A 21,333-nucleotide genomic window follows, 5' to 3' on the forward strand; every position below is an offset into this window, starting at 1 on the left:
TTCCAGATTGGTCTTGAACTCCCGGCCCAAAGCAATTCTGTTGCCTTGGCCTCCCATAGTGCTAGGATTTCAGGCATGAGCCACTGCATCTGGCTTGGGCCATTTTAAATAGTTATATCACTCACACACACATACACGCACGCAGGTGCGCACGCACACACACACGAAGACACAAAAATGCGAAACTTGTGGCACTAAAAAGACTGTGGAAAGGGCACTTCTTTACAGTATGAAAACTAAAACAAAAAGGCAGAGTGTTGTTTAGTTAGATGCCATCGGGGAACTTGCTTGTTGGGCAACTCCAGTTGTCTACTGTCCTGCTATGTCCATGATGACTGCAAACATTCGGGAGTATTAATTTGAGGGTCACAAACAGATTTTAGGTGATGGGCATATTTACAAATGCAGAATCTGCTAGTAATGAGGATTGACTGTATAATAATTTAGTAGTCTCAAGTATGTTTTTTTCTCATTAAGCCTTTGCTTAAGATGCAGGCAAGATTGATGCTGTTGGTTTGGTCCAAAAGTAATTGTGGTGCTTGCCGTTTATAAGTAATGGCACACACTGCAATTACTTTTTCTCTAACTTAATAGTTGGCTTTATTGACTTTTAGCATCAGTGCAGTTTGGTTAATGATAAAATTTTCCAAAGCAATGTCTCATCTGCAGGAGCAAACTATAGCAAGAGCCTGGCCATCAGCTCCCCCTCTGGGCTTGATAGTCCTTTCGAAACTGTCTTTCCATACCCCTTCCTCCAGTGGGCTTGGCGATGTTGCAGTAAATAGCAGAGGGAAGGAAACTCCTCCCCAGTCCTCACTGACCATTTCTCTTTCTACTCAGTCCTGCTCAGAATGTAGAAAAGTTGAATTTAATTCATAAATTCGAGAGCGTGAGGACTGTCGGTTTTGTCGTGATTTAGTGAAATGGTAATTGAATTGGGCTACAAGGTCATTGGAATCGGTGCTGTTTCATTTCATATCATTTTACATGTTATTATTCTAATAAGAGTCAAATGGAGTTTGATGCCATTTGCTGATCATCCATCGTATTGATGACATTGAACGAACACAGAAACACAAAGGGATTTATAAGGCATTTCAACTTTGATGTCCTTTGAAAAATGAAAGTCTTTTCGGAAATGCAAAAGACAAAATGACTTATAATTCCATCTTGTTCTGCCTGGTTTGAGAGCATCCCTTGCTATTCCTTAGATAGCTGCTAATAAGAATCCTGAGGAAATCTGGGTTTGAATATAAAAACAAAAAATTGTTAAGAGACAGGGTCTCGCTCTGTCACCCAGGCTAGAGTGCAGTGGCACAATCATAGCCCCTGTAACCTTGAAGTCCTGGACTCAAGTGATGCTCCCACCTCAGCCTCCCTGGTAGCTGGAACTACTGGCACATGCCATCAAGTCCAGCTTTTTTTTTTTTTTTTTTGAGACGGAATCTCGCTTTGTCACCGAGGCTGTAGTGCAGTGGCGTGATCTCAGCTCATAGCAACCTCTGTCTCCCAGGTTCAGGTGATTCTCCTGCCTCAGCCTCCTGAGTAGCTGGGACTACAAGCATGTGCTACTGCACCCAACTAATTTTTGTATTTTTAGTAGAGACAGGGGTTCCCCATATTGGCCAGGCTGGTCTCAAACTCCTGACCTTGTGATCCATCTGCCTTGGCCTCTCAAAGTGCTGGGATTATAGGCATGAGCCACCACATCCAGCAAAGTCCAGCTAATTTTTTTAAAACAAATTTTATAGAGATGAGGTCTCCCTGTGTTGCCCAAGCTGGTGTCAAATTCCTGACCTCAAGTGATCCTCCCACCTCAGCCTCCCAAAGCTCTATGATTATAGATATGAGCTGCCATGCCTGGCCTTAAATTTTTCAAAAGCTTTTAAACCAATCTTAAAATGTTTTATCCTCTTAGAATCATGTCCCTAGTTTTAATAGCTTGGAAATTCTTGCTCTTTTCAAATTGTGCTTTAACTCTGGACTGATTGGAAGGTGGCAGCTTTTCAAATACAGGTCATGGCAGCGCTCAACCTGGATTCCTCAGTTGCAGAAGACTGCTTTTGCTAGATTGCTGAATTTACTTCCAACTTTTCAGATGTTTCTGAGGTTGACCCTGGTGTGGTTCCCACTCGAAGTGGAGCAAGCAGGTGGGTGGCAGGTCTCCTTCTTAGAGGCTTCCTAGAGGGAAGCCTTGTGAGTGGGGTGGGGGACAGGCTGCGCTGGGGGAGCCCAGGAATGGGGAGACAGAAGGCCACCTGCTAGGCAGGTGATATGGTTTGGCTGTGTCCCCACCCACATCTCATCTTGAATTGTAGTTTGCTTAATCCCCACGTGTCGTGGGAGGGACCTGGTGGGAGGTAATTGAATCGTAGGGGCGGTTTTCCCCATGCTATTTTCATAATAGTGAGTGAGTTCTCATAAGAGCTGATGGTTTTATAAGGGGCTTCCCCTTTCTCTGGGCGCTCATTCTTCTCCTTGCTGCTGCCATGTGAAGAAGGACGTGTTTGCTTCCCCTTCAACCATGATTGTAAGTTTCCTGAGGCCTCCCCAGCCTTGTGGAACTGTGAGTCAATTAAACCTCTTTCCTTTATAAATTACCCAGTCTCAGGTATGTCCTTATCACAGTGTGAGAATGGCCTAATACAGTAGGTTTTCCTGAGCCCTCTCTCTGACTCACCCTCTGACAGGCAAAAGACAGTAGCAACACTGCCAGCAATCAACTGGGGAACTTCTCCCCTGTGATGGAAAGCGGTGCTTGCTGGCTTCTCTTTGTGATGGTTTTGGACAGCAGGTCTATGGACATATGCCTTTTGTCCTTTGAGGATGGATACACAGTCAAGGACGCCGTCATGGGTGAGATGCTGTGGAGCGTAATGACGCCACCTCTTAGGCTGTGTGTGAAAGTAGCGAGGAGAGGCAGGGTCTGCATGATCCGCTTTAGAGCAGGCCAAAACACTGTGGAGAAGAACATTACAGGCACAGTGAGGGTGTAAAGGGTCAGACTGACCACTGGCTTCTGGAAAGTCTTCATTTCTGAAAGACTGTCAGGTAGAAGATGGATGAGAGTTACTCTGTGAGGCCGGAAACTTAGAACTCGGACCATTGTGTGCAGACCAGGGAGAGGCACTGTTTGGAGTGAGATAAGCAGGAATTTTGAAGTTACACAGACCCGGTTTTGAATTTACTCATGAGCTGTGTGACTTAGAGAAAGCTATTTAATCCCACTGACCTTCATCTATGAAGTGTCCAAAAATAATACAGGGCTTGCAGAGTTGTGTGGATAAGGGATAATCTATCCAAAGCATCTGGCAAGTGGCAGGCACAATGTGTGCACTAGGCAAGTGGCAAGTCCCTTGTATTGAGTCTTGTTTGTCTATTCAGTGAATATTTGGATGCCAACTCTGCTGTTCTGGGCATGATGTTAGTCACTGGGGAGACAGAAGGAATGAAAGAGACAGGTAACCTGATGTGTGCTGTCTAGTGGGGACTGCCAATAAAGAGATGGTTCAATAAAATAGCCTGTGATAAGTTCTGTGATAAAAGAAGATGCTGGTGACAGGCAAATACATAGAAATGCCTCTTAACCCACACTTGTGGGGTCAGAAAACTTTTCCATGAGGAAGAAATATCTACATGGATCCTTGAAAGATGAGTTAGACAGACAAGAAAGTAAGCAAGGACTGGGTTTCCAGGCACACAGAGGAACACATGCAAAGGCCTCAGGGGAGAAAACAGCATGGGGATCTTTAGTGGAAATCAACAAAGTTCATGGCACCTGAGCACAGGTGTAACAGGATGTGTCAGACTCCAGGGCATGGTTAGAAGGGAGTGGAGACAGGATGAGCAGAATCAGGTGGCCATATCAGAGCCTAGAGTTTATGTTAAGGGAGACAGGTGTTAGACGTAGAGAGACATAACCAGACTTGCTTTTAGAAAAGCTGCTGTCTACAGGGTGGAGATGGGATGGAAATAGGGGTTGGGGAGGTAGTGGTAAGAGAGCCAGCAGGGAAAATTGGTAGAGGATTAATCTGTAGAGATTAAGAGAGCCTGATTTAAGGTAAAGGGAGGGACAAGGAGGATAGAGAGAAGCAGATTGGGTCAAGGTGTGTTCAGGATTCCCAGTCCTGGAACCAAACGGGACTTGGTGAATGGAGGAGGGGAAAGAAAGAGAAAGGGAAAGCGATTCTTCAGTTTCTAGCAAAGATATCAGGGTAGATGATATCTTTCACAAAATGAGGGAGCAGCTTAAGAGGTGGAGATAGATAAAGAGTTTGGAGTTGGCTGCTGTGCTTGGGGTTATATAGGACACTCGACTGTCATTAGGCAGTTGAACAACATAGGTTAAGGTCTAGGAGAGAGAAGTAAGCTTAGAGGGAGTGATCTGAGACTCACATGCATGTGGATTATTTGAAACCAAAGAGTAGATGAGATGACCAACAGGAGTAGGCAGAACAAGAAGTTGGGGGCATAGGACAACCTTGTACACAGTGGTGCAGGACTGGAACATTGAGTTCATTCTTAGAGACCTCTTTGCATTTTACCAGGTTTGATTAGTTATATCCATCAGCAACTAGAGTAAACAGAAAGGTTACAGATAATTGTCTACATTTTTCCACTGGGTAATAGCAAAACAAAACTATTTTAACACAGCACATTCTAACAAGTTTAGGAAAGAGGCGAGAAGGACTTTAGAGAGACAAAGTATTCTGAGAAAGTGAGGCATTCATGAGATAAGTTATTGACACAGATCAAGACCCAACAAGACCCTTACAATTTGACCCAACAAGACCCTTACAATTAAATGATGTTCTTTAAAGGATTAAAAAATTTCTTGACTGGGCATGGTGGCTCATGCCTGTAATCCCAGCACTTGGGAAGGCTGAGACGGGCAGATCACCTGAGGTCAGGAGTTTGAGATCAGCCTGGGCAACACCGTGAAACCCCGTCTCTACTAAAAATACAAAATTAGCTGGGCATGATGGCACGTGCCTATAATCCCAGCTACTTGGGAGGCTGATGCAGGAGAATCGCTTGAACCTGGGAGGCGGAGGATGCAGTGAGCCAAGATCGTGCCACTTCACTCCAGCCTGGGCAACGAGTAAATCTCTGTCTCACCAAAAAAAAAAAAAAAAGAAAAAGAAATTTCTCTCTCAGGATGTCCAATTTGAGCCCTTCTAGACATATATCACTTGTACCTTTTACTTTGCAAGTAAAATTAAATAGAGTTCTATTCCACAGGTAAATGTAGTTGTTTTTAAGTGTGTAACTCAGGGGTGTCCAATATTTTGGCTTCCTTGGGCCACATTGGAAGAAGAATTGTCTTGGTCCACACATAAAATACACCGACACTAAGGATAGTTAATGAGCTAAAAAAAATAAAAAATAAATCACAAAACAACTCTTTTTTTTTTTTTTTCTTGACATGGATTCTCACTCTGTTGCCCAAGCTAGAGTGCAGTGGTGCTATCTCGGCTCCTGTAACCTCCGCCTCCCAGGTTCAAGTGATTCTCCTGCCTCAGCCTCCCAAGTAGCTGGGATTACAGATGCACGCCACCATGCCCGGCTAGTTTTTGTATTTTTTTAGCAGAGAATGGATTTCGCCATGTTGTCCAGACTGGTCTTGAACTCTTGACCTCGGGTAGTCCACCCACCTCGGCCTCCCAAAGTGCTGGGATTATAGGTGTGAGCCACTGCGCCTGGCCAAAAATCTCATAATGTTTTAAGAAAACTTACAAATTTGTGTTGGGCTACATTCAAAGCTTTCCTGGGCCACATGTTGCCTGTGGGCTGCAGGTTGGACAAACTTGGAACTGTTCTCTGGAATCTCTTCCATTCTCTTGAATGGAAGAGATTGTAATTTAAACCTCTGAAATTCTGTAAGTTAGCAGAAAGCATGTAGCAATCAAAATTCACATTTGGGATGCTTGGTATTTGTGTTCAACTGTCGGTCTTGTTAGGATTTCCTGTATGGTAGCAGTGGGGATAGATTCTCTGCATTAGAAAGAGGACTTCTCTTTTTCTTATTGATGTATGGGAGTTCTTCACTTATGCAATCTCACCGGGCGCGGTGGCTCACGCCTGTAATCCCAACACTTTGGGAGGTCGAGGCAGGTGGATCACCCGAGTTTAGGAATTCAAGACCAGCCTGGCCAACATGGTGCAACCCCATCTCTATTAAAAATACAAAAATTAGCCAGGCGTGGTGGCAGGCACCCGTAATCCCAGCTACCTTAGGAGACTGAGGCAGGAGAAAAAAAAAAAAAAGAGAAAGAAAGAAGAAAGAAAGAAAAGAAAGAAGGAAAGAAGGGAGGGAGGGAGGAAGGGAGGAAGGAAGGAAGGAAGGAAGGAAGGAAGGAAGGAAGGAAGGAAGGAAGGAAGGAAGGAAGGAAGGAAGGAAGGAAGGAAGGAAGGAAGGAAGACTTCTTAGCATTCATTGGTGTCTAGTTGAACCAAATTTTTAAAAGTCTGTGCCACAGTCCCTGGATCAAGAACAGCCACACAAAATGATCTAAAATGCACATTGGGAAACCTTACTCTCATCTTATTTTGAAAGACTTGCTCTCATCTTATTATCTCTAAATTGCATTTCTATTTGAGACACTTTATTTAAACTAGTATCTGCAGAGGAAATTGGCACAGAGTTAATGATCTAGATCTCACAGAAAGCTAAGAATATAAAATGAGTGCTGTATCCCGCACACATTTTAATTTGTTAGCAAGGTGACTCAGGCTAGAAGGGCCTGCCAGTATCCTGAGCCAAAGTCCCCAACTGTGCCTCAAGTTACAAGTTAATGGCATCATAGCATAAAGGGATTTCAAATCTTGCTAATTTATAGTGAGTGCTTTGATTATGCAATTAGAGATTAATAAGCAGGTTCAAGATGAAGTAGTGCTACGTACCTCATTTGTGCTTGAGTTTCTGTTCATTAAAAGGAACATGCAAACTCTTTCTTGAGCTGTGGACATCTTCAGCCTTCCTCCCACGGAAACACAAGTTGTTTCAGCAGCTGCTTGGCCTTCTCCAAGAAATCTATGCTGACTTGGTCATTTTATACCATAGATGAAAGCAATTCCTACATTATGTCTGTTTGGGCAGAATACTGAAATTTCAAGGGTAATTGTTCTAAATCCCAAGATTCATTTTTGTTAGGGTACACATCATTGGGCTTTGGGAAGTGGCATCAACGCAAGTTTTTAACATTTTATTTATTCTGCATTAAAAAGTTGGAAAAGTATGAAAAATAGCCCTTCATTGTTCCTTCCCAAGAAGCAATCCCTGTTACCATTTTTGTTTATAATGTTCAGTATTTTATGCATAGATATTTTTAGACAAAAATAGGATCTTTTGGAACACTCTGATCTTTTAAATTTGTCAACATTTCCTGAGCTTGTTCTCAAGTCATCGAGTAATATAAATTTTTAATTTCTTTCACATCCTCTAAAAACTGAAAATTCATCCCACTTCAACTGTCCAATCCCTGTGCAGCTGTTCGGCAAACTCCAAATTGAGAGGCTGTCTTCAAGCAGTAAATGGATTGTTACCTTGCCATAACACCTTTGGGAGTAACTGTAATTCTTCTGTCTATCTCACTTATACCAGAGATATCAATTTAAATATGAGATGGACAAGCAGAATCTATTATTTGTCTCATTAGGTTATAGGAAGTCCCGGTTGGATATTCAGCACGTCATAACTGACACCATCTCCATGAGGAAGCATTAACTAAGCATATAATTTACAAAGGATCCCATGATCAACAGAAAAACTACACTCTCCCTACCTTCAAGAATTTACCACTGCAGGTGAATGAAGTGGTTTTTTACCCTCTCAAATACACAGTCTGGCACATCAGGAGTCAAAATTGCTCTTCGCTCCATCACGCATAGATGGTGGTCAGCTAATGTAAAATCACAGACCCTAGCTCAAGCCATGAGGTATGTTCTAGAAAACCAGGGTTGAACCAAAGCACAGTGGTTTTTGAGTCCACTAATTCCAACAGCCAGATGCCCCTTGCAGAATGAGTTGGGTGTTACCACTAGCATCCTCTACAGTGTTATGCTAGAGAGAAATTTACTTCCTTTGGCCACCCACTTCCTTGTTTTTAAATAAAAAATGAAATAAAGTTGCTAACTGTGAAGACTGAGTAATTTGAATCTGCTGTTGGTGTACTCAGATTACTTTTTTTTTTTTTTTTTTTTTTTTTGAGACAGAGTCTTGCTCTGTTGCCCAGGCTGGAGTGCAGTGGCGAGATCTTGGCTCACTGCAAGCTCCGCCTCCCAGGTTCATGCCATTCTCCTGTCTCAGCCTCCCGAGTAGCTGGGACTACAGGCACCCGCCACCATGCCCAGCTAATTTTTTGTATTTTTAGTAGAGACGGGGTTTCACCGTGTTAGCCAGGATGGTCTGGATTTCCTGACCTCATGTTTTTTTGTTTGTTTGTTTGTTTGTTTGTTTTTTGAGACAGAGTCTCACTCTGTTGCTCAGGCTGGAGTGCAGTGGCCCAATCTCAGCTCATTGCAACCTCCGCCTCCCAGGCTCAAGCGATTCTCATGCCTCAGCCTCCCCAGTAGCTGGGATTACAGTCACAGGCCTACGCCCAGCTAATTTTTGTACATATAGTAGAGACAGGGTTTGCCAGGCTGGTCTCGAACTCCCGCCTCAGGTGATCCGCACACCTTGGCCTCCCAAAGTGCTGGGATTATAGGCATGAGCCACCACACCTGGCTCAGATTACTTTTTACTCAGATTAATGGGGATGATTGAGGATGAAACAGTGCAGGGATTCTCCATTCTTTGGCTTTCTTCTTTGCGTTTCTAGTATCTGTTTTTTGTTGTTGGTGGTGGTGGTTTTTTGTTTTTTGTTTTTTGTTTTTTTAAAAAAAGATTTACAGAGTCTGTTGTGTTCTTTGCATAACCCAAGAGTCCAGTAGCATCCTTGACTTCGAAGTCTGTTAGCATTGATGGCATCTGACTCAGTCATAACTGTCTGTAATACATCATTATAAAATCTATAATATTGCTCAAGTGAAGATATTATCATATAACTGGGAGATATTACTAATTAATGAGTATGTGGAAAACTTTTCCTAGAAAATGAAGTGTTTGTGAAAGGAACTGTGGAATTTTCACAGAAGAGTCTATGAGAAAGTTATTATAAACCAAAGGGTTATGAATTCTGCATATGAAATATAAATAGCTATTAAATATTTATTTTATTTCTATTAAAAAGTGTAATGAAATTAGAGCTTCTCATTAGGAATCTGGGATTTATATGGAAACTTATAAAACTAAAAGGTAATAAATTCAAAATGGAAAAACAGATTTACCAATTAACTCGAGTTCAAACTTTTTACTTCTTTTTGCAGTAACGGGAGAAAAATACATCCTAAATATGTTAATACAGTAAAAAAAAAAAAAAAACATTGCTAGTGAACAGAAAAAATAAAGTCATTAAGAGGGTACAAGTTCATCTGATAGTTGCAACTAAGACGTTCTAAGGGGGTTCTCTAAGTTTAATGTTTGATTTTCTTAAAAACTGATTTGCAAATTCATGTTGCGTGGGCCTCAGTGAAGGCTCCTCTTGTTGAAGAAATAACTCTCTGAAATAAAACTAACATATAGGCCCTCTGTCTTTTTTAATGGGATGGCGTGCTTGGGCCCATGAGGATAGGTTTGGTAGAGGTTGATGTTCTTCCTTTATCCTTAATCATTGATGCCTCTCTAGAAAAGAAATGCTGATGTCTTTTAGGTGGAACCATAGGATATTGGTGATTACATATGTCAAAAACAGTCAAGTATCTGCAGTTTCATGTCACTCATGCTAATGAATTCTAAATAGGATGAAGACCTTGACTCACCAGATTTGCTAAGAAATAGGGATCCATATTTTAAGGACAAAAGGCTAGAAGCCTGTTTGCAAAACTGTAGCAAACATTTTTGCTTCTCTAAGATTTCTGAAATAATCTGGAGTACACACAGGTGAATAATGTAAGTGAAGGAAAGTGAAAGGGTGCTATAAGGTAAAATGAAAAGATGCTGAATTTCAGCACTAATTTGAATATGCCTAGATGCTAGATTGAAAATGACCTTTTCCTCACAGGTAAATAAAATGTTTCCGTAAAAGAATAAACCTAATTATACTTCTTCAACTTAAGATGGACATTTCCCTACCTAAGAATATAAAATTATCAAATACTCTAGAGAAAGTTGGGTTTATATTCAAATAGCACAATATCAACACATGTGAAGGTCAGTATTCCACAGATGGGGATGTTAATAGCTAATTTCAAATCGGTGTGTTTTGTTTATTAAAGCTAGACTGCTGATAGGCAATATTTGGTAGAAAAAATGTAATTTTTTAAAACTTTGATATGTATTTAAAATTAATTTTTTATTTTAGAACAATTTGAGATTTACAGAAAAACCATGAAGATAGCACAGAGCTCCCACATACAATGTATGTAGTTTATCCTAGTATTAGCATCTTACATCAGTATGGTACATTTGTTATGATTAATGAATTAATATCAACACATTGTTATTATCTAAAGTTCATATTCATTTTTTTTTTGCCGTAGTTTTTACCTATCTGTAATGTAAGTAATCATTCCATTTCAGTATACATGAATAACAAGATCAGAATTGTTAACCCATGACCTGTGGGAAAGAACTTTATCAATTAGGGTACAGTGTATTTGGGCAATTTCTTTCGTCTTTTGTCTAATAGACATCGTTTGTTTCCACCATTAATTAGGTCAGCATCTTCTCCCCACCTCCTTTCCACATACGTTCACCCTCAGTGAGGCTGTGTCATACATTTGTGATACAGTTAGATTGCTTGGTGAGATCTGTTCCTTAGGCTCTTGGCTATGACAGCTTCTCAGACTCTCCTTGTTTTTAATGACTTTGACAATTTAGGGGAGTACTGGTGAGGTCTTTTGTAGAATCTCCCTCAATGGAGACTTGTCTGATGATTTTATTATCAGTAGACTAGGGTTAATATGTTTTTGGGAGGAAGATCGCAGAAATAAAAAGCCATTCTCATTATATCATTATATCATATCAAGAGTACCAATAATCTGGCCAGGCATGGTGGCTCATGCCTATAATGCCAGTACTTTGGGAGGCTGAGGCAGGAGGATTTCTTGAGGCCAAGGGTTCAAGACCAGCCTGGGCAACATAGTGAGACTTCACCTCTACAAAATTTTTTTTTTCAAAAAAAAATACTAATAATCAACACGATTTATTGCTATAAATATTAACTTTGATCACCAGGCTGAGGAGTCTTTGTCAGGTTTCTCCACTGTAAGTCACATACTCGCCCACCTCTTTTCTATGTTGTCCTCTTTGGAAGGAAGTCAGTACATGCTATTCACACTTGAGTGTGCTTTGTTCCCCCTCCTTCGGGGTGGAGAATCTACATAAATTATTTGGAATTGCCTGCATGAGAAATTTGTGTTTATTTATCCCCCTGTGTTTATTTATTCAATCATTTGTTTAGAAAAGTATAGACTCATGGATATTTATTTTCACTTTGGGTTTGAATCCAGTATTACTCGATTCATTTTGTTGCTGACATTGGTCCAACTTTGGCCACTGGGAGCTCTTTCAGTTGACCCCTGTGTTCCCTTGATATACCCTCTTCCCCTCTTCTTTGTGGTTTGTGGGTGCTTTGTTTTTGTTGTTTTGTAGCTCTTCTTTATGGCACTAAAAGATACTCCAGGCTCATCTTCTGCATTTCCTGCCACAATCCTAGAATCAGACATCTCTCTAAGGAGTTCTAAACTAAGATGGGTTCTTTGCTACTAAAGTGTTGCTGCTGCTGCTGCTTCTTTTTTTTTTTTTTTTTTTTTTGAGATGGAGTTTTGCTCTTATTGCCCAGGCTGGAGTACAATGGCTCGATCATGGCTCACTGCAACCTACGCCTTCTGGGTTCAAGCGATTCTCCTGCCTCAGCCTCCCAGGTAACTGGGATTACAGACATGTGCCACCATGCCTGGATAATTTTGTATTTTTAGTAGAGATGGGGTTTCTCCATGTTGGTCCGGCTGGCCTCGAACTCCCAACCTCAGGTGATCCACCCACCTTGGCCTCCCAAAGTGCTGGGATTACAGGCATGAGCCACCGTGACCAGTGTGAGGTGTTGCTTCTTTGAGGGCCTTTCACTGACAAGAGCAAAGAAATATATGTGTGGATACTAAACCGTGCATAGACGCATATCTATATTTCCTTCTTTCTTTTGCCTTTCCCAGAATGTCATATAATTAGAATTGTACAATATTTAGCCTTTTCAGACTGGCTTCTTCCACTTGGCAATATGCATTTAAGATTCATCCATGTCTTTTTGTTGCTTAAGGGCTTTTCATTGCTTCATAAGAAACTGACAAACTGGCTGGGATGGTGGCTTACGCCTGTAAAGTAATCCCAGCACTTTGGGAGGCCAAGGCGAGCAGATCACTTGAGGTCAGGAGTTGAGGACCAGCTTGGTCAACATGGCAAAATCCCATGTCTACTAAAAATTTAAAAATGAGCCAGGAGTAGAGGTGTATGCCTGTAGTCCCAGCTACTCAGGAGGCCAAGCATGAGAATCGTTTGATTCAGGAGGTGGAGGTTGCAGTGAGCCAATATCATGCCACTGCACTTCAGCCTGAGCAACAGAGACTCCATCTCAAAAAAATAATTTAAACAAAGAAAAGAAACTGATGAACTGTCCTCTAAATTTGCTGTACCATTTTTGTATTTCCATCATCAATGAATGAGAATTTCTGTTGCTGTGCATCCTGGTCAGCATTTGATATTATCATTTTTTGGATTTTAGTCATTATAATAGTATGTAGTAGTATCACATTGTTGTTTTAATTTGCAGTTCCCCAATAACAAATGATATTGAGCATCTTTTCTTTTCTTTTTTCTTTTCCTTTTTTTTTTTTTTTTTTTTTTTGAGACAGAGTCTCACTCTGTCACTCAGGCTGGAGTGCAGTGGCACGATCTCAGCTCACTGCAGCCTCCACCTCCCGGATTCAAGCAATTCTCCTGCCTCGGCCTCCCGAGTAGCAGGAACTACAGGCACATACAACCACACCTGGCTAACTTTTGTATTTTCAATAGAGACAGGGTTTCAGCATGTTGGCCAGGCTGGTCTCAATCTCCTGACTTCAAGATCCACCCACCTTGGCCTCCCAAAGTGCTGGGATTATAGGTGTGAGCTACCGTACCCAGCTGAGCATCTTTTCTTTTTTAAAAGACATTTTAATTTTAGATTCAGGGGGTACATGTGCAGATTTGCTGCAAGGGTATATTGTGTGATGCTGAGGTTTGGGCTTCTATGAAACCTGTCACCCAGATAGTGAACACAGCACTCAATAGGAAGTTTTTCAGTCTTTGTTCCTCTCCCTCCCACTCTTCCCGTTTTGGAGTCCCCAGTGTCTGTTGTTTCCATAGTTATGTCCATGTGTTTATTAGCTCCTACTTATAAGTAAGAACATATGGTATTTGGTTTTATTTCTGTGTTAATTCACTTAGGATAATGGCCTCTAGCTGCATCCATGTTGCTGCAAAGGACACGATTTTGGTTTTATAAAAATGACTGCATAGTATTCCATGGTGTGTATGTACCACATTTTCTCTATCCAGTGTACCACCGATCGGCCCCTGGGTTGATTCCATGTCTTTGCTGAGTTCTGTGTCTTTGTGAATAGTGTTGCAATAAACATACAAGTGCAGGCATCTTTTTGGTAGAATGATTTATTTTCCTCTGGGTATATACCCAATAATGAGATTGCTGGGTCAAATGGTAATCCCGTTTTTAGTTCTTTGTGAAATCTCCAAACTGCTTTCCACAGGGACTGAACTAATTTACAAACCCACCAACAGTTTATGAGCTGTTCCCTTTTTTCTACAACTTCGCCAACTTGTTACCTTTTGGCTTTTTAGTAATAACCACTCTGACTGGTGTGAGATGGTTTCTCGTTGTGGTTTTGATTTGCATTTAATGATCAGTGATGATTAGCTTTTTTTCATATGCTTGTCGGCCCTATGTATGTCTTCTTTTGAGAAGTGTCTGTTCATGTCTTTTGCTTACTTTTTAATGGGGTGGTTTTATTCTTGTTGAATTGTTTAAGTTTCTTATAGATACTGGATATTAGTTCTTGTCAGAGGCATAGTTTGTAAGTATTTTCTCTTGTTCTGTAGGTTGTTTAGCCTGTTGATAGTTTTTTTTGCTGTGCAGAAGCTCTTCAGTTAATTAGGTTCTACTTGTCAATTTTTGTCTTTGTTGCAGTTGCTTTTGAAGACTTAATCATAAACTCTTTGCCTAGGCCAATGTCCAGAGGGGTATTTCCTTGGTTTTCTGCTAGGATTTTTATAGTGTGAGGTCTTACATTTAAGTCTTTAATCCATCCTGAGGTAAGTTTTGTATATGGTGATAGGTAGAGGTCCAGTTTCATTCCTCTGCATATGGTTAGCCAGTTTCCCCAGCAGGGAGTCCTTTCCCCATGGCTTATTCTTGTAGACTTCGTTGAAGATCAGTTGGTTGTAGCCGTGCAGCTTTATTTGTAGGTTTATTTCTTATTCTGTTGGTCTAGGTGTCTATTTTTGTACCAGCACCATGCTATTTTGGTTACTGTAGCCTTGTACAGTTTGAAATCAGGTTAATATGTTTGTTCTTTTTGTTTAAGGTTACTTTGGCTATTCATGCTCTTTTGTGGTTCCAGAATTTTAGAATAGTTTTTTTCTAATTCTATGAAAACATGACATTCACAATTTGATAGGAATAGCGTTGAATCTGTAGATTGCTTTGGGCAGTATGGACATTTTAATAATATTGATTCTTCCAATCCATTAGCATGGAATGTTTTTCCATTTGCTTGTGTTGTCTATGATTTCTTTCAGCAGTGTTTTATAGTTCTCTTTACAGAGATCTTTCGCCTCCTTGGTTGGATATATTAATATTTCTGGGTATTTTATTATTGTGTGTGTGTGGCTATTGAAATGAAATTGCATTCTTCATTTGGCTCTCAGCTTGAATGCTATTGGTAGATAGAAATGCTACTGATTTTTGTATGTTGATTTCATATCCTGAAACCTTACTGAAGTTGTTTATCAGGTCTAGGAGCCTTTTGGCAAAGTTTAGGTTTTTCTAGGTATAGAATTGCGTATCTTTTCATATGCTTATATGCATCTGTTTGTGTTCTTTGGTGAGATGGTTGTTCAGATCTTTTGGCCATTTTTTTAATTGTTTTGTTTTTTCAAATTGAATTTTAAGAGTTCTTTGTATAACTTTACTTGTTTTTCACAACCAAAATATTCTAAGTATTGTGAGAGACCTTAAATGTGATCATCAACGTCTTAACTTCATAGATTTTAAAAGTTAATTCAGAATAAAATTTACCCTTCCTCATTAACACACTTAATAATGCTTAGTTTCAACAAATTATATATATACATACACATACACCCATATATATATATATACACACACACACACACACACGCACACGTACATACACACAATCACTCCTTAAATGTGCAAGAGCAGGACTTCATTTTGAGAAATTTCAATGCAGGAAGGAAAATTCAGTGGGAGGTACTATTATAGATTTAATTTGAGGGGAAATGAGGCAGAAAGTTTCAAGGACATTATGCCCTTAATATTCTCTTCATCCTTTGCTGATTCTGGCTTTAAAAGACTTCAGAAGTCTTCCAAAGACATTTATGTGTTTTCTGAAGGAATGGTAAAAATCCTAATTCTGGATAACTTTGTTTTACTCCAAAATCTTGGTGCTAAGATTCTGTCTGTAGTTTCTCACCATAGCATTCTGTCCCCTTCAGGTAGTCAAATATTTGACAAAGAAAGATACCCACACCCTCTCACCTTTCCTACCTGGTGCTAATTGTAAAGGCTACCTGATCAGCCCATTTATTTCACTTTCAGTCATGGGGGATTCTAATTATGTTTGATTTAACCAAATAATACAAAATTCCTCAGTTCTTGCTTATGGATTTGGACTTCAAAGCATCTTGTCTTTACCTCTCGGGAGCTGTTCTCACTTGTTTTTTGTTTTGTTTTGAGATGGAGTCTCACTCTGTTGCCCAGGATGGAGTGCAGTTGGTGTGATCTCGGCTCACTGCAACCTCCACCTCCTGGGTTGAAGCAATTCTCCTGCCTCAGCCTCCCAAGTAACTGGGATTACAGGCATGTGCCACACGTCCAGCTAATTTTTTGTATTTCTAGTAGAGGCAGGGTTTCACCATGTTGGTCAGGCTGGTCTTGAACTCCTGACCTCAAGTGATCCACCTGCCTCGACCTACCAAAGTGCTGGGGTTACAGGCGTGAGCCACTGTGCTTGGCCATCTCACTTGTTTTGAATCAGGATGCCTAGGTCAGTGAGAGCCTGTGTGAGTCAAAAACAGCCATGTTCATCTTTGAAAAAACTTAGACCGACAAATCAAGTTTTTAATTACAGGAAATAATCACAAACTACTGGAGATGCAATTAAAGGCATTTTTCTCTGAGAGTAGCTTGTTTGTCTTTTATATTTTTCCCCAAAGCTCATTATAAAAAAATACCGTGTTCTTTCATAGTTATAGTCTCAACTCTGTCACTTCCTGCTGTGAGTATGGAAATGAATTTTGTTGAAATCAAAGAAATTAGTTAATAAGATTTGTTTTAGCCTGTTAGTAGAAGTCGCTTAACGTTTGTAAGGAATATTTGCTTTGCTTATAATTTAACTGAACAAGACATCTGACCTCTGCTATCTATCAAATTCATTACCTCTTTTTGGCACCCATGAACTGTCTTAAATTGTACTAGTGGAGAACTGATGAAATAAAACCATAATTCAATTTATCATACTGTTTAGAATTCAAATGTATGAGACATATCTCACTTAATAACATGAGAGTATTTTGTTTTTCTTTTTAAATTGTTCACTCTGGCCTTTAGTAGCCACCAGGGAGACACATGAGTTTGGAAGGGCATCTCAGGTCAATCCTAAAAGCCTGCAGAAGAACTGAGCTGGCAGAATATAATCCTGCCAGTTGAAACTTAGCCAGCCTTTGAAATTATTTTCATCAGGAAAGTACTACAGGATTTTTTTTTTAATGACATAGTAGGCGCTCTACTTAGAAGCCTACTCCCTAATTTTTTTTTCTAGTTACTCATTTGCCAAGATGACTTGTTTATTTGAAAGTTATCATGATGGAAGTTGGATTATATGTATTATGATTGCTTTTCTTCCTGTGTGTTATTTTCATTTGAAAATGTCAAAGTATCTCACCAAGTATTTTCCTATTTTATAGACGAGTAAACTGAGTTATATGGTTTTGGTGAGTTTAAGCTTCCAGGGCTAGCTCTCCATTTAGCTTTCTCTTCTACTGTTTAGTGTAGTCCATACAAAGTTAGTTGCACCATAGAACATTTTATCTGAATCCTATTCTTGTTCACTGTGCTTTCAGCAAATACATATTAGAGAGCACCCACATGCCAGGCAATAGAATTGCAAGTGTGGGCAGTTCCATTAACTTGCTCTCAAGCCTTAGTGGGAGAGATGGCACAGAATTGCTGTATAGGATGTGAATGCCCGCTCAAGGGACAAAGCATGCAGGGAGACCGGAGAAACAGAGTATGGGAACACTGGAGGGAACAAAAGGATAAGAGGCAATTGGGATCAGGGAAGGCTGAGGCTTAGTTTGCCAGACACAGAAGAGTCCCTTGGAAGCAAAGAGATCATGGTATGTCCTGTGCAGAGTTTAATGAGCACAGTGTGTGTAGGGGACCTGCTTGGACATGAGATAGCTGGGGCTGAATCAATGAAGTACCTGGTTAAGAAGTTTGGACTTAATCCTGTAGACACTGGGAAGCAACTAAAAGGTAATTAGGGAAGTGACATATCCAATTTGCACTTTCGACAAGTCCAATGAGAAGAGTTTGAGTTTCATCTTATGCAAAGCTGCTTCTAGATGCCCTGCAATTTACACAGCTGCCATATATTAATCCCCTACTGTGTACCTGAGCATGCCCATACATGTTTTCCTATACTTTTTACCCTTTTTTTCTCTACTGGCTCTTACCTGCCTCATACTATGCCAAGTTTATAAACATGTTTCAGTTTAGTATTATAAATAAAATAATAATATAAAACCATTAAGATGAATATATTGCCATTGCTGTTGCATTCAGCAACTAGGAGACCCTGCAAATTTGGGAAGAGCTGGTTCAGTGGAGAGCACAGGCACTGGGGTGGTGACTGATTGAGGGGTCAGAAAGGGGACATGGGAATATAGATGCTCCTGGAAGCTGGACAGTGAAAGGAAGGAGTTAACTAGTGAAGGTTGTGAGATGTGTGGGCCCTCCAGAGGCCTGAGAGGAGAGACTCTGAAGGCATGGAAACAGTTGGTGGGTGGATTTGCTTTTAAGAGGGGAAAGAGGAGGAAAAGGTGGAGGAGGAGGGTTGAAAATATTTTTTCCACTGCAAATGATGGAAGATTGGAGTTGGGGCTGAATTGTCTTCATGGAGGAGGAGGAGAAGGAGGAGGAGGAGGAAGTTGGAGAAGGTTTACTGCTTGCCTTCGAATTTTCCAACAAAGATCTTCCACTGATAATGGGAGAAGAGGTGGATGAGAAAGGAGACTGGAAGAGAAGGAACAGGCTTGAGGGAGTTTCCATGCGGGAAGGAGAGGAGAATGTTGAGGAGGATTGTCACTAGGGCCCTGGCAAGGGTAGGGACCACTGGTAGGTAGTCTCAGTAATGACCAGCGACCCAGTGTGGGAACAGGAAAGGATGCTGGGACCCCCTGGGATTGAGATTGGGCTGTGTGGGGGTGGTAGGAGGGAAGGTAAGTGGTCAGAGGAGGTGAAGGCTTTGAGAAAAGTATGGGCAAGTGCTAGATCATGGCACCCAGCCTCTTTGGGAGTAGGCTGAAAGAAGATACAGATGGTCAAAGATTCGGGGATTGTGGGAATCAACAGGTTGTGATCAAAAGCGAAGAGAATAGAATTGAAGATTTCAGACGTAGAGTAACAGCTCTGAGCAATACTAAGCTCCAAGGGATGGCGGTTCATGTGCAGATGCCAGGCAAGAGTCCTAGGAGATAAGGAGGCCAAAAAACCTGGAGGCCAAAGAACCTGGAGGTGACAAGCCTGTCCTAAGGGCCCTGAAACCCTCAGGGTGGTGGCAGAAATTGGAGGGAAGAGAGAGTGGGAGTAGAACTCCCAAATCATCAATGAACAGTGAGCTCATTATCTGCATAAGAGTGAGGATTAATGGGAAATGTGCTCCCCAGAAGAAAGCTTCTTACTTGCATTAAAAATATTAAGAGTAACTCTTAAAACATGATTTTAATCACAGTTTCTCTCAATGGATTTTAGAGTTTTGGAAAATCACAAGTGCCCCAAAGTAGAAATCGATTGGAATTGTGAAAGTATACTGAAAATTGTACCTGCAAATATTACTTGTCATTCATCTCTCAGGTGAGGTTGTATGAGTTTAAAAAAAAAAAAAGTTCTTTTTTGCTAACTTTCACCTTATCACAATAATGCAACAGGAAGAGAGTTTCAACAAAGCATAATATAAACAGGTGTCTCTTTTTTTTTTTTTTTCAGACGGAGTCTTGCTCTGTCACCCAGGCTGGAGTGCAGTGACGTGATCTCAGCTCACTGCAACCTCCACCCCCAGATTCAAGTGATTCTCCTGCCTCAGCCTCCCAAGTAGCTGGGGTTACAGGCACCCACCACCAAGCCTGGCTGATTTTTGTATTTTTAGTAGAGGCAGGATTTCACCATGTTGGCTAGGCTGGTCTCGAGCTCCTGACAGGTGTTCCACCTGCCTTGGCCTCCCAAAGTGCTGGGATTACAGGTGTGAGCCACCGTGCCCAGCCATGATGGCTCTCTTAAGACCTTTTACTGTGTGTGGCGGGGAGTTGTTTAAAATAAATCCAGTGGGAATAGCAAATTTTGCCCTCTTTTCAAAGTTTGTTTTTCCTCCATCATCTATATTTGAATTGTTCTGTGTGAACAAGTTTTGGAATGCTTCCTCCTTGTTGACCACAATGGTTGTTGAGATAGACAAAGGTTGTTGGGATAGGAAGAGATCCCTGAGGTTGTCTTGTGGACAAGAAGACCCAAGGAAACTTTTCTTCCCATGTACGCATGGGCTATCCTAGAGCCCAGTCCCCTGTGGGATATGACCGACAGTTGTCTTAGAAAATTTCACTCAATTGGCTGGGCGTGGTGGCTCATGCCTGTAATCCCAGCACTTTGAGAGGCTGAGGTGGGCGGATCACCTGAGGTCAGGAATTCGAGACCAGCCTGGTCAATGTGGTGAAACCCTGTCTCCACTAAAAATACAAAAAAGTAGCCAGGAGTGGTGATGGGTGCCTGTAATCCCAGCTACTCGGGAGGCTGAAGCAGAAGAATCGCTTAAACCCGGGAGGTAGAGGTTGTAGTGAGTCAAGATCGCACCATTGCACTCCAGCCTGGGCAACAAGAGTCACACTCCATCTCAGAAAAAGAAAACTTCACTCAATCATTTCACTTCTACCTCCCACTCCTCTTTGGAGTGTGAGGACACTTGTAAGGCAGTCTGTGGGGACAGTAACTTTTAGGTTGTGTCCTGTCCAGTAGTGGGCTTTCATCAGAAGTATGCTTTTGGTCACACTACACCATTTTTTTATAGCCCCATAGAATTGACAAACAGCATTCACCCATTTCATTTTGCTTTACTACTCCGATTTGGAGAAAAAAAAAAAATCTAAGGATTACATTTCTCTTGCAGATTTTTAAGATCAACAGCTATTATTTAAATACAGGAAATCCTGAAAGTCTAAGACTAAAAAATTCGGGTTCCTTTTATATATGTTAAATTCTCCCATATACACATGGGTCTATAAATAAAGCATAATAAGTAGGTGGCCCCTACCCTTGCAGTTGCATGCAGAAACTAGACTCTGAAATAAAATGAAACAACATTGGAGGATTTTTGTTTAGTGGATTAAAAATTCAATAATACTTGAAAACTTTGTCCAGATCTTCAACAGAGATACTTGGATGAGTTTTCTGGCTTTTCTAATCAGGGAAGGCTTGTTGAAGAATTAAAGGAGATATGATTGTGGAAATAAAACACAATACAAATTTTTTCTGGATTATTATGAATAGAAAGGGACCCCCAAGGATTAAGTGGATGTAGTTTGCAGTTAAGGTTAAATGGTCATGGCAGTTTACTGTGGACATTGTTTAACTGATGGAAAACTCCAAAACATCGACCCAGGAACTGAAGTAGACCAATGTGGACCAATCACTTAGAGCTCAGAATTAACCACTGTATTTCTCTAGT

General features: G+C 40.9%; 1 protein-coding gene and 1 non-coding gene across 31 annotated transcripts in view; both read left to right on the forward strand.

Moving 5' to 3' along the window:
* KIAA1217 overlaps positions 1-21,333 on the forward strand; it is an 839,292-nt gene that overhangs the window by 560,384 nt on the left and 257,575 nt on the right. The gene's annotated exons all lie outside the window — the stretch shown is intronic.
* MIR603 (microRNA mir-603) lies at positions 500-593 on the forward strand. Its single transcript, NR_032721.1, has one exon. It is a non-coding gene; the product is annotated as a microRNA mir-603 (primary transcript).

The sequence above is a fragment of the Macaca mulatta genome, chromosome 9 (assembly GCF_049350105.2).
Source record: "Macaca mulatta isolate MMU2019108-1 chromosome 9, T2T-MMU8v2.0, whole genome shotgun sequence".
Taxonomy (NCBI): domain Eukaryota; kingdom Metazoa; phylum Chordata; class Mammalia; order Primates; family Cercopithecidae; genus Macaca; species Macaca mulatta.